The following is a 15,807-nucleotide window of genomic DNA, read 5'->3' on the forward strand; positions in this document are numbered from 1 at the left end:
GGCATAGACTCAGGGGTCTCCCAGGGTCAGGTAGGTAGAGTGTTTTCACCCTCAGCGGCACAGGGGCAGCCGGGTGCAGAGAGAGTTAGGCCCAATGTTATCCTATGAGAGGTAGGGGGGCCTTGGTTGGTGGCTGCTGACTAGCAGGCTACGCGGCTGTGGGAGCTGGGCTCCTGGTCACTTGCTCAGGGCAAATGGGGAAGTAGATAGGTGTAGAGGTTACACTGCCAGGGCCACTCGGGCGGCTGGGTGCAGGGTGCTTTTGAGCTCTTGGGCGCTCAATTGATTTCAATGGGAGAGCTCCGGTTTAGAAAAAGATTGCAAGCTCGGGGACGAAGATTCTTTAGGTGCCACAACCACTTCGAGAGGTAAGTTGGGTAGTTGGAGGATAGGTAGGTACCCAGGATTTGGGCACAGGGAGCCGCAGGGCGCCGGGTGCAGGGGTGCCTTTTGGTGTCGGGAAATCTTACCCTCTGTTGATCGCGTTGGGGGGGTACCTGGTTCTGAGGCTGCAGGTGTCGTCAGGAGCGTCTAGGGAAGTCCTTGGGTGCCGGACTCGGGTTCACAGTCGTCGTGGGGTCGTCCTCGTGGTCTTTGGTCACTCCGGCACAGGCCAGGCTTGGCGGGTGCAGAGTGTGTAGGGTTCGCGGTTCCGGGCTGATGCCAGGGATTAGAAGTAGATTTTGAGTAGAGCCTCTACTCATGGGAGTCCCAGGGGCTTAGAGCCAAAAGGTAGCCAGGTCCTCCGGGGTTTGTGAGGTTGCTGGCCACAATAGATGCCGGGTTGGAGCAGGAGCAGGTTCGAGTGTCGCCAGGCCTGTAGGGCTGGTGCCAAAGCAGTTGGTGTCTTCCTCTTCTTAGCAGCTGCAGGGCAGGTCTTCTTTCTTCTTCCTCTTCTTTGTATTTCGGAATCTGGAATCTGGGGAAGGAAGGTTCAGGGTGCCCCTAAATACTAAATTTAGGGGCGTTACAGGTAGGCGAAGGGCAGGGACTAATGGGTCCCTGTCCTGGGGTGAGTACACCCCCTATTCAGCCACTCTCCTCTGGGAGGGGGGCAGCAGCCTAGTCCTGATTGGGTAGGGCTCCCATCTTCAAGATGGCGAGCGCCCGGAGATGTGCTTCACCTCGCCTTCCCCACCTGAGGGGTGGAGTTGGCAGGCTGGCCCATCCCCTGTCCTTGTTTGGGGTTTCCGGCCAAGCTTCCCGCCAGAGTGGGGGTTGCAAGTGGCCTGGGGAAGCTCACAGAGGCGGCATGCCTTTGAAGCTTCCCCCTGCCCATCCTGGGGGAGGAGATCTAGCATCTCGCCCAGGATGTGCATTGTTGCAGACCCAGGAGAGCAGGGGCTCTCCTACCCAGGGGTCCAGCAACATGTCCGCTGTGTGGCAGCCTAGGCAGCCTCAGAACAGACGTGGATTGTAGGTTAGGTTTCAGGGGGCCTCTCTAAGATGCCCTCTGTGGTGCTTGGTACATTAAATACCATACTGGCATCAGTGTGGGTTTAATGTGGTGAGCAGTTTGATACCAAACTTCTCAGTCTTCTGTGCTGCCATTATAGTGCTGTGGAGTTCGTGTTTGACAAGCTCCCAGCACCATGTACTCTTAAATGGAAGCACTGCACTTACAGGGCCCAGGAATGGACCTGGGTACTGTAGGGGCACCGGGCTCCTGCCTCTGTGCCCACACCACTGGCATAGGGCGCCCAGCTAGAGGGGTGGCTGATGTATGCCAGGGCAGTGAAGGTTGTGGGCATGGCACACAGGGATGTGTGCCATGTCGATTCTCTGTTTTGTCTTGTACCCAGACACTCAGCCTGCCAGGGCAGTGTGTGTGTGTTAGGGTACAGGGCCTCTAAGGGTGGCACAATGAGTGCTGCAGCCCTTAGAGGCCTTCCCTGGTCACAAGGCCCTGGGTACCTAGGGTACCACTTACCAGGGGCTGACATGTGGCCAGGGTTTGCCAATTTTGTTTTGAGATTTTTGTTTTGGGAAGGAACATAGGCCCTGGGCTCCTGATTGGCAGGAGTCCAGGGCACACTCAGTCAAAGTACATTCAGCAATTCAACAAACAGTGGGGGCATACCATTCAAGAAAGATGGCACTTTCACACAACTATTTTGTTGGCTATTGAGTGAATAGCTGAGATTGTACACTCCTTTGTCCGCAGACTGATGTGTATCCATTTACAAGAAAGGCATCTCGTATCCGGGTGAACAAGAGGCGCCAAAATTACTCTTGTAATATTCTAGAATAGTACACCTTTGGTTGCTTTCTTGCATTTAGGTACAATAACTAGTTTTGGGAGGAGCCTGCTTGGGCTTAGGAGGATATGTGGTTGCATTCATAATCATGTACTGATGACATCCCACATAGATAGGGATGAAGGGAGGTGCCAAAGGAGGCTGTATAGTGAAATCTGCTAATTAGCATACGGAATCCCAGAGCCCAACGGGCACTTACCTGCAGAAGCAACAGAAGATAGAGTAGTACATATCATGTCTGGCTTTTGACTCGAGTGATAGAAAACATAGAAAGTATGCTTGCATATCTCTCTGATCGGTGCACGTTTCAAATTTGTCTCCCTGTAACAGACAAAAGTGTCACCGTTGTGGGACTGCTCATATTGCCTAGCTGATGTTATCTTTGTGCAGTGGCAGTATCGTAGCCAATGAGGTTTATCCGAGGTGTGATTATTGCTTATTGAAAACTTTACCCAATACCCCGCCATGTCAACTTGAAAAATAGTTGATATTGGCAATTTTTGATAGTCTCTATGGAGGCTGGATCAATTGTGTCAAAAGAAGATTGATTATACATCATTATAGTTATTTAGTGTGCAAAGAGGTGTAGATATTTTTCATAGAATGTCAATACTCATTGGTCAATATGTTTTTTTAACAACTGTTTTATTTCAACTAAAGTGTTTCTCATATCTGTGGAAAAGGGTCCTCTTAATCAATAGGTAAGGTACACGTATTAAACTTTGTGATCTAATTGTCTTGGAAGCTGCACAGTGTCCAAAGCTTCAGACATTCATTCAGCATCTCTCTAAGTAGCAGAGCTAATGTGCTATTTTGTCGGCTATTGAGTGAATAGCTGAGATTGTACACTCCTTTGTCGGCAGACTGATATGTATCCTTTTACAAGAAAGGCATCTTGTATCTGGGTGAACAAAGAGGTGCCAAAGTGAACTCTTGTAATATTCTAGAATAGTACTCCTTTGGTTGCTCTGCTTGCATTTAGGTACAATAACTCGTTTTAGGAGGAGCCAGATGGGGCTTAGGAGTATATGTGTTTGCATACAGAATCATGTACTGATGACATCACACATAGAGAGGGATGAAGGGAGGTGCCAAAGGAGGCTGTATAGTGAAATCTGCTAATTAGCATATGGAATCCCAGAGCCCAATGGGCACTTATCTGCAGAACCAACAGAAGATAAAGTAGTCCACCTGATGTCTGGCTTTTGACCTGAGTGATAGAAAACATAGAAAGTATGCTTGCATATCTCTCTGATAAGTGCATATGTTCCAACTTTGTCTCCCTGTAAGAGACAAAAGTGTCACGATTGTGGGACTGCTCATATTGCCAATTGGACGTTATCTTTGAATAGTGGCAGTATTGTAACCAATGCGGTGTATCCGAGGTGTGATTGTTGCTTATTCAAAACTTTGCACAATACCTAGTCTTGTCAACTTGAACAACAGTTGTTGTTGGTAATTTAGGATAATCTTTACGGAGGCTAGATCAATTGTGTCAAAAAATGATTGATTATACATCAATGTATTTATTCAGTAAGAAAAAAGGTGTAGATATTTTTCATAGAATATCAATACTCTTTGCTCGATATGTTTTTCATTAACTGTTTCATTTCAACCAACGTGTTTTTTATATGCGTAAAAGAGGGTCCGCTTAATCATTAGGTAAGGAACACATATTAAACTTTGGGTGCTAATTGATTTAGAAGCTGCGCAGTGTCCGAAGATTCAGACATTTATTCAGCATCTCTCTAGGTTTTAGATCAAATGTACTATTGTGAGAAAGTGGCTCTGTATATACTGTTCCAAAATAGGTACAGGGTGTACAGAGTCCACAGTCCCCAGAGGTTTGGCAGAGGCTAAAGTTAGAAATAACCTTAGTCTCTAAAGTGGTAGCTTGGTCGAGCAGTAAGGCAATATCAAAGGACAGTGTAAAGCATTTGTTGTACACACTCAGTCAGCGAAATGATTTCACACACTCAATAACTGAACTCTAGGCCAATGGTTTGTATAAAAAATATATGTCTGTTTTGTTTTAGAACCAACAATAGGAATTAAAATATACTTTCTCAGAATGAGATGCTTTATTTAAATACTTTTGCAATATGCAATTGGCTTTTGTAGAAAGTTATAAGTTGTTGCAATAGGCAACACAGTTTTAAACACAATAATGCATTGAGTTCAATGGAAATTTCAAGTTATTTGCAATAGATTACTTTCAGGATTACTGTAGAGATTCCAGGACTGGACCCTAGATTCAGTCCTGGGACAGTAGTTAGAAACAAGTGATAAAAGTCGACTTAGTTACTACTAGGATTTTTAAGTAATATTTTGCTATTTTAAAAGTTGACACTTAGAAGAAATTTCATAGAAAACAGTCAATGATTCCCTATGGAAGAAAATTCAAGCTGCAGGTATAGTATGTTCTCGTTACTTTTGTAATCCAGTACTGGGTGCCTAGACTCAGTACTGGGACCTTTATCCAAAACAGGTAAGTAATTACGTTTTCAGAAGTTATACGATTTTTAAAGAATATTTAAAGTTTGCAGAAATTGACACTGAAGAAATTTCACAGAAAAACAGTCAATGATTCCCTATGGAAGAAAATTGGGTTACTGGTAAGTACAGTTGTAAGTATTTTTCAGAGTCAGTGCTGGGCACCAAGATCAAGCACTGGGAGCTCACCTAATAGCAGGTGAGTATTTTCGTTTTCGTTACTCGGCTGATTTTTGGTGAATATTTTAAGTTTTGAAAACTCCACACTTTGAAGAAATTTTCAGAAGAAACCAGTCAATGTTACCCTATGGAGAAAATTGAGTTATCGGTTGAAAGGTAAGTACTCGACTGGCAGAGTTAAGGTTCTGGGCATAGACTCAGGGGTCTCCCAGGGTCAGGTAGGTAGAGTTTTTTCACCCTCAGCGGCACAGGGGCAGCCGGGTGCAGAGAGAGTTAGGCCCAATGTTATCCTAGGAGAGGTAGGGGGGCCTTGGTTGGTGGCTGCTGACTAGCAGGCTACGCGGCTGTGAGAGCTGGGCTCCTGGTCACTTGCTCAGGGCAAATGGGGAAGTAGATAGGTGTAGAGGTTACACTGCCAGGGCCACTCGGGCGGCTGGGTGCAGGGTGCTTTTGAGCTCTTGGGCGCTCAATTGATTTCAATGGGAGAGCTCCGGTTTAGAAAAAGATTGCAAGCTCGGGGACGAAGATTCTTTAGGTGCCACCACCACTTCGAGAGGTAAGTTGGGTAGTTGGAGGATAGGTAGGTACCCAGGATTTGGGCACAGGGAGCCGCAGGGCGCCGGGTGCAGGGGTGCCTTTTGGTGTCGGGAAATCTTACCCTCTGTTGATCGTGTTGGGGGGGTACCTGGTTCTGAGGCTGCAGGTGTCGTCAGGAGCGTCTAGGGAAGTCCTTGGGTGCCGGACTCGGGTTCACAGTCGTCGTGGGGTCGTCCTTGTGGTCTTTGGTCACTCCGGCACAGGCCAGGCTTGGCGGGTGCAGAGTGTGTAGGGTTCGCGGTTCCGGGCTGATGCCAGGGATTAGAAGTAGATTTTGAGTAGAGCCTCTACTCATGGGAGTCCCAGGGGCTTAGAGCCAAAAGGTAGCCAGGTCCTCCGGGGTTTGTGAGGTTGCTGGCCACAATAGATGCCGGGTTGGAGCAGGAGCAGGTTCGAGTGTCGCCAGGCCTGTAGGGCTGGTGCCAAAGCAGCTGGTGTCTTCCTCTTCTTAGCAGCTGCAGGGCAGGTCTTCTTTCTTCTTCCTCTTCTTTGTATTTCGGAATCTGGAATCTGGGGAAGGAAGGTTCAGGGTGCCCCTAAATACTAAATTTAGGGGCGTTACAGGTAGGCGAAGGGCAGGGACCAATGGGTCCCTGTCCTGGGGTGAGTACACCCCCTATTCAGCCACTCTCCTCTGGGAGGGGGGCAGCAGCCTAGTCCTGATTGGGTAGGGCCTCCCATCTTCAAGATGGCGAGCGCCCGGAGATGTGCTTCACCTCGCCTTCCCCACCTGAGGGGTGGAGTTGGCAGGCGGGCCCATCCCCTGTCCTTGTTTGGGGTTTCCGGCCAAGCTTCCCGCCAGAGTGGGGGTTGCAAGTGGCCTGGGGAAGCTCACAGAGGCGTCATGCCTTTGAAGCTTCCCCCTGCCCATCCTGGGGGAGGAGATCTAGCATCTCGGCCAGGATGTGCATTGTTGCAGACCCAGGAGAGCAGGGGCTCTCCTACCCAGGGGTCCAGCAACATGTCTGCTGTGTGGCAGCCTAGGCAGCCTCAGAACAGACGTGGATTGTAGGTTAGGTTTCAGGGGGCCTCTCTAAGATGCCCTCTGTGGTGCTTGGTACATTAAATACCATACTGGCATCAGTGTGGGTTTAATGTGCTGAGCAGTTTGATACCAAACTTCTCAGTCTTCTGTGCTGCCATTATAGTGCTGTGGAGTTCGTGTTTGACAAGCTCCCAGCACCATGTACTCTTAAATGGAAGCACTGCACTTACAGGGCCCAGGAATGGACCTGGGTACTGTAGGGGCACCGGGCTCCTGCCTCTGTGCCCACACCACTGGCATAGGGCACCCAGCTAGAGGGGTGGCTGATGTATGCCAGGGCAGTGAAGGTTGTGGGCATGGCACACAGGGATGTGTGCCATGTCGATTCTCTGTTTTGTCTTGTACCCAGACACTCAGCCTGCCAGGGCAGTGTGTGTGTGTTAGGGTACAGGGCCTCTAAGGGTGGCACAATGAGTGCTGCAGCCCTTAGAGGCCTTCCCTGGTCACAAGGCCCTGGGTACCTAGGGTACCACTTACCAGGGGCTGACATGTGGCCAGGGTTTGCCAATTTTGTTTTGAGATTTTTGTTTTGGGAAGGAACATAGGCCCTGGGCTCCTGATTGGCAGGAGTCCAGGGCACACTCAGTCAAAGTACATTCAGCAATTCAGCAAAAAGTGGGGGCATACCATTCAAGAAAGATGGCACTTTCACACAACTATTTTGTTGGCTATTGAGTGAATAGCTGAGATTGTACACTCCTTTGTCCGCAGACTGATATGTATCCATTTACAAGAAAGGCATCTCGTATCCGGGTGAACAAGAGGCGCCAAAGTTAACTCTTGTAATATTCTAGAATAGTACACCTTTGGTTGCTTTCTTGCATTTAGGTACAAGAACTAGTTGTGGGAGGAGCCTGCTTGGGCTTAGGAGGATATGTGGTTGCATACATAATCATGTACTGATGACATCCCACATAGAGAGGGATGAAGGGAGGTGCCAAAGGAGGCTGTATAGTGAAATCTGCTAATTAGCATACGGAATCCCAGAGCCCAACGGGCACTTACCTGCAGAAGCAACAGAAGATAGAGTAGTACATATGATGTCTGGCTTTTGACTCGAGTGATAGAAAACATAGAAAGTATGCTTGCATATCTCTCTGATCGGTGCACGTTTCAAATTTGTCTCCCTGTAACAGACAAAAGTGTCACCGTTGTGGGACTGCTCATATCGCCTAGCTGATGTTATCTTTGTGCAGTGGCAGTATCGTAGCCAATGAGGTCTATCTGAGGCGTGATTATTGCTTATTGAAAACTTTACCCAATACCCCGCCATGTCAACTTGAAAAATAGTTGATATTGGCAATTTTTGATAGTCTCTATGGAGGCTGGATAAATTGTGTCAAAAGAAGATTGATTATACATCATTATAGTTATTTAGTAAGCAAAGAGGTGTAGATATTTTTCATAGAATGTCAATACTCATTGGTCAATATGTTTTTTTAACAACTGTTTTATTTCAACTAAAGTGTTTCTCATATCAGTGGAAAAGGGTCCTCTTAATCAATAGGTAAGGTACACGTATTAAACTTTGTGATCTAATTGTCTTGGAAGCTGCACAGTGTCCAAAGCTTCAGACATTCATTCAGCATCTCTCTAAGTAGCAGAGCTAATGTGCTATTTTGTCTGCTATTGAGTGAATAGCTGAGATTGTACACTCCTTTGTCGGCAGACTGATATGTATCCTTTTACAAGAAAGGCATCTTGTATCTGGGTGAACAAAGAGGTGCCAAAGTGAACTCTTGTAATATTCTAGAATAGTACTCCTTTGGTTGCTCTGCTTGCATTTAGGTGCAATAACTCGTTTTGGGAGGAGCCAGATGGGGCTTAGGAGTATATGTGTTTGCATACAGAATCATGTACTGATGACATCACACATAGAGAGGGATGAAGGGAGGTGCCAAAGGAGGCTGTATAGTGAAATCTGCTAATTAGCATATGGAATCCCAGAGCCCAATGGGTACTTTTCTGCAGAACCAACAGAAGATAAAATAGTCCACCTGATGTCTGGCTTTTGACCTGAGTGATAGAAAACATAGAAAGCATGCTTGCATATCTCTCTGATCAGTGCATATGTTCCAACTTTGTCTCCCTGAAAGAGACAAAAGTGTCACGATTGTGGGACTGCTCATATTGCCAATTGGACGTTATCTTTGAATAGTGGCAGTATTGTAACCAATGCGGTGTATACGAGGTGTGATTGTTGCTTATTCAAAACTTTACGCAATACCCAGTCTTGTCAACTAGAACAATAGTTGTTGTTGGTAATTTAGGATAATCTTTACGGAGGCTAGATCAATTGTGTCAAAAAATGATTGATTATACATCAATGTATTTATTCAGTAAGAAAAAAGGTGTAGATATTTTTCATAGAATATCAATACTCTTTGCTCGATATGTTTTTCATTAACTGTTTCATTTCAACCAACGTGTTTTTTATATGCGTAAAAGAGGGTCCGCTTAATCATTAGGTAAGGTACACATATTAAACTTTGGGTGCTAATTGTTTTAGAAGCTGCGCAGTGTCCGAAGATTCAGACATTTATTCAGCATCTCTCTAGGTTTTAGATCAAATGTACTATTGTGAGAAAGTGGCTCTGTATATACTGTTCCAAAATAGGTACAGGGTGTACAGAGTCCACAATCCCCAGAGGTTTGGCAGAGGCTAAAGTTAGAAATAACCTTAGTCTCTAAAGTGGTAGCTTGGTCGAGCAGTAAGGCAGTATCAGAGGACAGTGTAAAGCATTTGTTGTACACACTCAGTCAGCAAAATGATTTCACACACTCAATAACTGAACTCTAGGCCAATGGTTTGTATAAAAAATATATGTCTGTTTTGTTTTAGAACCAACAATAGGAATTAAAATATACTTTCTCAGAATGAGATGCTTTATTTAAATACTTTTGCAATATGCAATTGGCTTTTGTAGAAAGTTATAAGTTGTTGCAATAGGCAACACAGTTTTAAACACAATAATGCATTGAGTTCAATGGAAATTTAAAGTTATTTGCAATAGATTACTTTCAGGATTACTTTAGAGATTCCAGGACTGGATCCTAGATTCAGTCCTGGGACAGTACTTAGAAACAAGTGATAAAAGTCGACTTAGTTACTACTAGGATTTTTAAGTAATATTTTGCTATTTTAAAAGTTGACACTTAGAAGAAATTTCATAGAAAACAGTCAATGATTCCCTATGGAAGAAAATTCAAGCTGCAGGTATAGTATGTTCTCGTTACTTTTGTAATCCAGTACTGGGTGCCTAGACTCAGTACTGAGACCTTTATCCAAAACAGGTAAGTAATTACGTTTTCAGAAGTTATACGATTTTTAAAGAATATTTAAAGTTTGCAGAAATTGACACTTTGAAGAAATTTCACAGAAAAACAGTCAATGATTCGCCATGGAAGAAAATTGGGTTACTGGTAAGTACAGTTGTAAGTATTTTTCAGAGTCAGTGCTGGGCACCAAGATCAAGCACTGGGAGCTCACCTAATAGCAGGTGAGTATTTTCGTTTTCGTTACTCGGCTGATTTTTGGTGAATTTCTAAGTTTTGAAAACTCCACACTTTGAAGAAATTTTCAGAAGAAACCAGTCAATGTTACCCTATGGAGAAAATTGAGTTATCGGTTTAAAGGTAAGTACTCGACTGGCAGAGTTAAGGTTCTGGGCATAGACTCAGGGGTCTCCCAGGGTCAGGTAGGTAGAGTGTTTTCACCCTCAGCGGCACAGGGGCAGCCGGGTGCAGAGAGAGTTAGGCCCAATGTTATCCTATGAGAGGTAGGGGGGCCTTGGTTGGTGGCTGCTGACTAGCAGGCTACGCGGCTGTGGGAGCTGGGCTCCTGGTCACTTGCTCAGGGCAAATGGGGAAGTAGATAGGTGTAGAGGTTACACTGCCAGGGCCACTCGGGCGGCTGGGTGCAGGGTGCTTTTGAGCTCTTGGGCGCTCAATTGATTTCAATGGGAGAGCTCCGGTTTAGAAAAAGATTGCAAGCTCGGGGACGAAGATTCTTTAGGTGCCACCACCACTTCGAGAGGTAAGTTGGGTAGTTGGAGGATAGGTAGGTACCCAGGATTTGGGCACAGGGAGCCGCAGGGCGCCGGGTGCAGGGGTGCCTTTTGGTGTCGGGAAATCTTACCCTCTGTTGATCGCGTTGGGGGGGTACCTGGTTCTGAGGCTGCAGGTGTCGTCAGGAGCGTCTAGGGAAGTCCTTGGGTGCCGGACTCGGGTTCACAGTCGTCGTGGGGTCGTCCTCGTGGTCTTTGGTCACTCCGGCACAGGCCAGGCTTGGCGGGTGCAGAGTGTGTAGGGTTCGCGGTTCCGGGCTGATGCCAGGGATTAGAAGTAGATTTTGAGTAGAGCCTCTACTCATGGGAGTCCCAGGGGCTTAGAGCCAAAAGGTAGCCAGGTCCTCCGGGGTTTGTGAGGTTGCTGGCCACAATAGATGCCGGGTTGGAGCAGGAGCAGGTTCGAGTGTCGCCAGGCCTGTAGGGCTGGTGCCAAAGCAGTTGGTGTCTTCCTCTTCTTAGCAGCTGCAGGGCAGGTCTTCTTTCTTCTTCCTCTTCTTTGTATTTCGGAATCTGGAATCTGGGGAAGGAAGGTTCAGGGTGCCCCTAAATACTAAATTTAGGGGCGTTACAGGTAGGCGAAGGGCAGGGACTAATGGGTCCCTGTCCTGGGGTGAGTACACCCCCTATTCAGCCACTCTCCTCTGGGAGGGGGGCAGCAGCCTAGTCCTGATTGGGTAGGGCTCCCATCTTCAAGATGGCGAGCGCCCGGAGATGTGCTTCACCTCGCCTTCCCCACCTGAGGGGTGGAGTTGGCAGGCTGGCCCATCCCCTGTCCTTGTTTGGGGTTTCCGGCCAAGCTTCCCGCCAGAGTGGGGGTTGCAAGTGGCCTGGGGAAGCTCACAGAGGCGGCATGCCTTTGAAGCTTCCCCCTGCCCATCCTGGGGGAGGAGATCTAGCATCTCGCCCAGGATGTGCATTGTTGCAGACCCAGGAGAGCAGGGGCTCTCCTACCCAGGGGTCCAGCAACATGTCTGCTGTGTGGCAGCCTAGGCAGCCTCAGAACAGACGTGGATTGTAGGTTAGGTTTCAGGGGGCCTCTCTAAGATGCCCTCTGTGGTGCTTGGTACATTAAATACCATACTGGCATCAGTGTGGGTTTAATGTGGTGAGCAGTTTGATACCAAACTTCTCAGTCTTCTGTGCTGCCATTATAGTGCTGTGGAGTTCGTGTTTGACAAGCTCCCAGCACCATGTACTCTTAAATGGAAGCACTGCACTTACAGGGCCCAGGAATGGACCTGGGTACTGTAGGGGCACCGGGCTCCTGCCTCTGTGCCCACACCACTGGCATAGGGCGCCCAGCTAGAGGGGTGGCTGATGTATGCCAGGGCAGTGAAGGTTGTGGGCATGGCACACAGGGATGTGTGCCATGTCGATTCTCTGTTTTGTCTTGTACCCAGACACTCAGCCTGCCAGGGCAGTGTGTGTGTGTTAGGGTACAGGGCCTCTAAGGGTGGCACAATGAGTGCTGCAGCCCTTAGAGGCCTTCCCTGGTCACAAGGCCCTGGGTACCTAGGGTACCACTTACCAGGGGCTGACATGTGGCCAGGGTTTGCCAATTTTGTTTTGAGATTTTTGTTTTGGGAAGGAACATAGGCCCTGGGCTCCTGATTGGCAGGAGTCCAGGGCACACTCAGTCAAAGTACATTCAGCAATTCAACAAACAGTGGGGGCATACCATTCAAGAAAGATGGCACTTTCACACAACTATTTTGTTGGCTATTGAGTGAATAGCTGAGATTGTACACTCCTTTGTCCGCAGACTGATGTGTATCCATTTACAAGAAAGGCATCTCGTATCCGGGTGAACAAGAGGCGCCAAAGTTAACTCTTGTAATATTCTAGAATAGTACACCTTTGGTTGCTTTCTTGCATTTAGGTACAATAACTAGTTTTGGGAGGAGCCTGCTTGGGCTTAGGAGGATATGTGGTTGCATTCATAATCATGTACTGATGACATCCCACATAGATAGGGATGAAGGGAGGTGCCAAAGGAGGCTGTATAGTGAAATCTGCTAATTAGCATACGGAATCCCAGAGCCCAACGGGCACTTACCTGCAGAAGCAACAGAAGATAGAGTAGTACATATCATGTCTGGCTTTTGACTCGAGTGATAGAAAACATAGAAAGTATGCTTGCATATCTCTCTGATCGGTGCACGTTTCAAATTTGTCTCCCTGTAACAGACAAAAGTGTCACCGTTGTGGGACTGCTCATATTGCCTAGCTGATGTTATCTTTGTGCAGTGGCAGTATCGTAGCCAATGAGGTTTATCCGAGGCGTGATTATTGCTTATTGAAAACTTTACCCAATACCCCGCCATGTCAACTTGAAAAATAGTTGATATTGGCAATTTTTGATAGTCTCTATGGAGGCTGGATCAATTGTGTCAAAAGAAGATTGATTATACATCATTATAGTTATTTAGTGTGCAAAGAGGTGTAGATATTTTTCATAGAATGTCAATACTCATTGGTCAATATGTTTTTTTAACAACTGTTTTATTTCAACTAAAGTGTTTCTCATATCTGTGGAAAAGGGTCCTCTTAATCAATAGGTAAGGTACACGTATTAAACTTTGTGATCTAATTGTCTTGGAAGCTGCACAGTGTCCAAAGCTTCAGACATTCATTCAGCATCTCTCTAAGTAGCAGAGCTAATGTGCTATTTTGTCGGCTATTGAGTGAATAGCTGAGATTGTACACTCCTTTGTCGGCAGACTGATATGTATCCTTTTACAAGAAAGGCATCTTGTATCTGGGTGAACAAAGAGGTGCCAAAGTGAACTCTTGTAATATTCTAGAATAGTACTCCTTTGGTTGCTCTGCTTGCATTTAGGTACAATAACTCGTTTTAGGAGGAGCCAGATGGGGCTTAGGAGTATATGTGTTTGCATACAGAATCATGTACTGATGACATCACACATAGAGAGGGATGAAGGGAGGTGCCAAAGGAGGCTGTATAGTGAAATCTGCTAATTAGCATATGGAATCCCAGAGCCCAATGGGCACTTATCTGCAGAACCAACAGAAGATAAAGTAGTCCACCTGATGTCTGGCTTTTGACCTGAGTGATAGAAAACATAGAAAGTATGCTTGCATATCTCTCTGATCAGTGCATATGTTCCAACTTTGTCTCCCTGTAAGAGACAAAAGTGTCACGATTGTGGGACTGCTCATATTGCCAATTGGACGTTATCTTTGAATAGTGGCAGTATTGTAACCAATGCGGTGTATCCGAGGTGTGATTGTTGCTTATTCAAAACTTTGCACAATACCTAGTCTTGTCAACTTGAACAACAGTTGTTGTTGGTAATTTAGGATAATCTTTACGGAGGCTAGATCAATTGTGTCAAAAAATGATTGATTATACATCAATGTATTTATTCAGTAAGAAAAAAGGTGTAGATATTTTTCATAGAATATCAATACTCTTTGCTCGATATGTTTTTCATTAACTGTTTCATTTCAACCAACGTGTTTTTTATATGCGTAAAAGAGGGTCCGCTTAATCATTAGGTAAGGAACACATATTAAACTTTGGGTGCTAATTGATTTAGAAGCTGCGCAGTGTCCGAAGATTCAGACATTTATTCAGCATCTCTCTAGGTTTTAGATCAAATGTACTATTGTGAGAAAGTGGCTCTGTATATACTGTTCCAAAATAGGTACAGGGTGTACAGAGTCCACAGTCCCCAGAGGTTTGGCAGAGGCTAAAGTTAGAAATAACCTTAGTCTCTAAAGTGGTAGCTTGGTCGAGCAGTAAGGCAGTATCAAAGGACAGTGTAAAGCATTTGTTGTACACACTCAGTCAGCGAAATGATTTCACACACTCAATAACTGAACTCTAGGCCAATGGTTTGTATAAAAAATATATGTCTGTTTTGTTTTAGAACCAACAATAGGAATTAAAATATACTTTCTCAGAATGAGATGCTTTATTTAAATACTTTTGCAATATGCAATTGGCTTTTGTAGAAAGTTATAAGTTGTTGCAATAGGCAACACAGTTTTAAACACAATAATGCATTGAGTTCAATGGAAATTTCAAGTTATTTGCAATAGATTACTTTCAGGATTACTGTAGAGATTCCAGGACTGGACCCTAGATTCAGTCCTGGGACAGTAGTTAGAAACAAGTGATAAAAGTCGACTTAGTTACTACTAGGATTTTTAAGTAATATTTTGCTATTTTAAAAGTTGACACTTAGAAGAAATTTCATAGAAAACAGTCAATGATTCCCTATGGAAGAAAATTCAAGCTGCAGGTATAGTATGTTCTCGTTACTTTTGTAATCCAGTACTGGGTGCCTAGACTCAGTACTGGGACCTTTATCCAAAACAGGTAAGTAATTACGTTTTCAGAAGTTATACGATTTTTAAAGAATATTTAAAGTTTGCAGAAATTGACACTGAAGAAATTTCACAGAAAAACAGTCAATGATTCCCTATGGAAGAAAATTGGGTTACTGGTAAGTACAGTTGTAAGTATTTTTCAGAGTCAGTGCTGGGCACCAAGATCAAGCACTGGGAGCTCACCTAATAGCAGGTGAGTATTTTCGTTTTCGTTACTCGGCTGATTTTTGGTGAATATTTTAAGTTTTGAAAACTCCACACTTTGAAGAAATTTTCAGAAGAAACCAGTCAATGTTACCCTATGGAGAAAATTGAGTTATCGGTTGAAAGGTAAGTACTCGACTGGCAGAGTTAAGGTTCTGGGCATAGACTCAGGGGTCTCCCAGGGTCAGGTAGGTAGAGTTTTTTCACCCTCAGCGGCACAGGGGCAGCCGGGTGCAGAGAGAGTTAGGCCCAATGTTATCCTATGAGAGGTAGGGGGGCCTTGGTTGGTGGCTGCTGACTAGCAGGCTACGCGGCTGTGAGAGCTGGGCTCCTGGTCACTTGCTCAGGGCAAATGGGGAAGTAGATAGGTGTAGAGGTTACACTGCCAGGGCCACTCGGGCGGCTGGGTGCAGGGTGCTTTTGAGCTCTTGGGCGCTCAATTGATTTCAATGGGAGAGCTCCGGTTTAGAAAAAGATTGCAAGCTCGGGGACGAAGATTCTTTAGGTGCCACCACCACTTCGAGAGGTAAGTTGGGTAGTTGGAGGATAGGTAGGTACCCAGGATTTGGGCACAGGGAGCCGCAGGGCGCCGGGTGCAGGGGTG

The 15,807-nt window shown here is 45.8% G+C and overlaps 6 non-coding genes across 6 annotated transcripts; all 6 read left to right on the forward strand.

Annotated features, from left to right (window-relative positions):
- Window positions 1–2,636: 2,636 nt before the first annotated feature.
- Window positions 2,637–2,777, forward strand: LOC146783625 (U4 spliceosomal RNA). The gene has a single exon (XR_014971088.1). It is a non-coding gene; the product is annotated as a U4 spliceosomal RNA (small nuclear RNA).
- Window positions 2,778–3,598: 821 nt separating this feature from the next.
- LOC146783626 (U4 spliceosomal RNA) lies at window positions 3,599–3,739 on the forward strand. Its single transcript, XR_014971214.1, has one exon. It is a non-coding gene; the product is annotated as a U4 spliceosomal RNA (small nuclear RNA).
- A 4,018-nt stretch (window positions 3,740–7,757) lies between these two features.
- On the forward strand, window positions 7,758–7,898 carry LOC146783627 (U4 spliceosomal RNA). Its single transcript, XR_014971103.1, has one exon. It is a non-coding gene; the product is annotated as a U4 spliceosomal RNA (small nuclear RNA).
- Window positions 7,899–8,719: 821 nt separating this feature from the next.
- On the forward strand, window positions 8,720–8,860 carry LOC146783628 (U4 spliceosomal RNA). The gene has a single exon (XR_014971248.1). It is a non-coding gene; the product is annotated as a U4 spliceosomal RNA (small nuclear RNA).
- A 4,018-nt stretch (window positions 8,861–12,878) lies between these two features.
- LOC146783629 (U4 spliceosomal RNA) lies at window positions 12,879–13,019 on the forward strand. The gene has a single exon (XR_014971056.1). It is a non-coding gene; the product is annotated as a U4 spliceosomal RNA (small nuclear RNA).
- An 821-nt stretch (window positions 13,020–13,840) lies between these two features.
- Window positions 13,841–13,981, forward strand: LOC146783630 (U4 spliceosomal RNA). The gene has a single exon (XR_014971215.1). It is a non-coding gene; the product is annotated as a U4 spliceosomal RNA (small nuclear RNA).
- Window positions 13,982–15,807: the final 1,826 nt, after the last annotated feature.

Source organism: Triturus cristatus, chromosome 11 (genome assembly GCF_964204655.1).
Source record: "Triturus cristatus chromosome 11, aTriCri1.1, whole genome shotgun sequence".
Taxonomy (NCBI): Eukaryota; Metazoa; Chordata; class Amphibia; order Caudata; family Salamandridae; genus Triturus; species Triturus cristatus.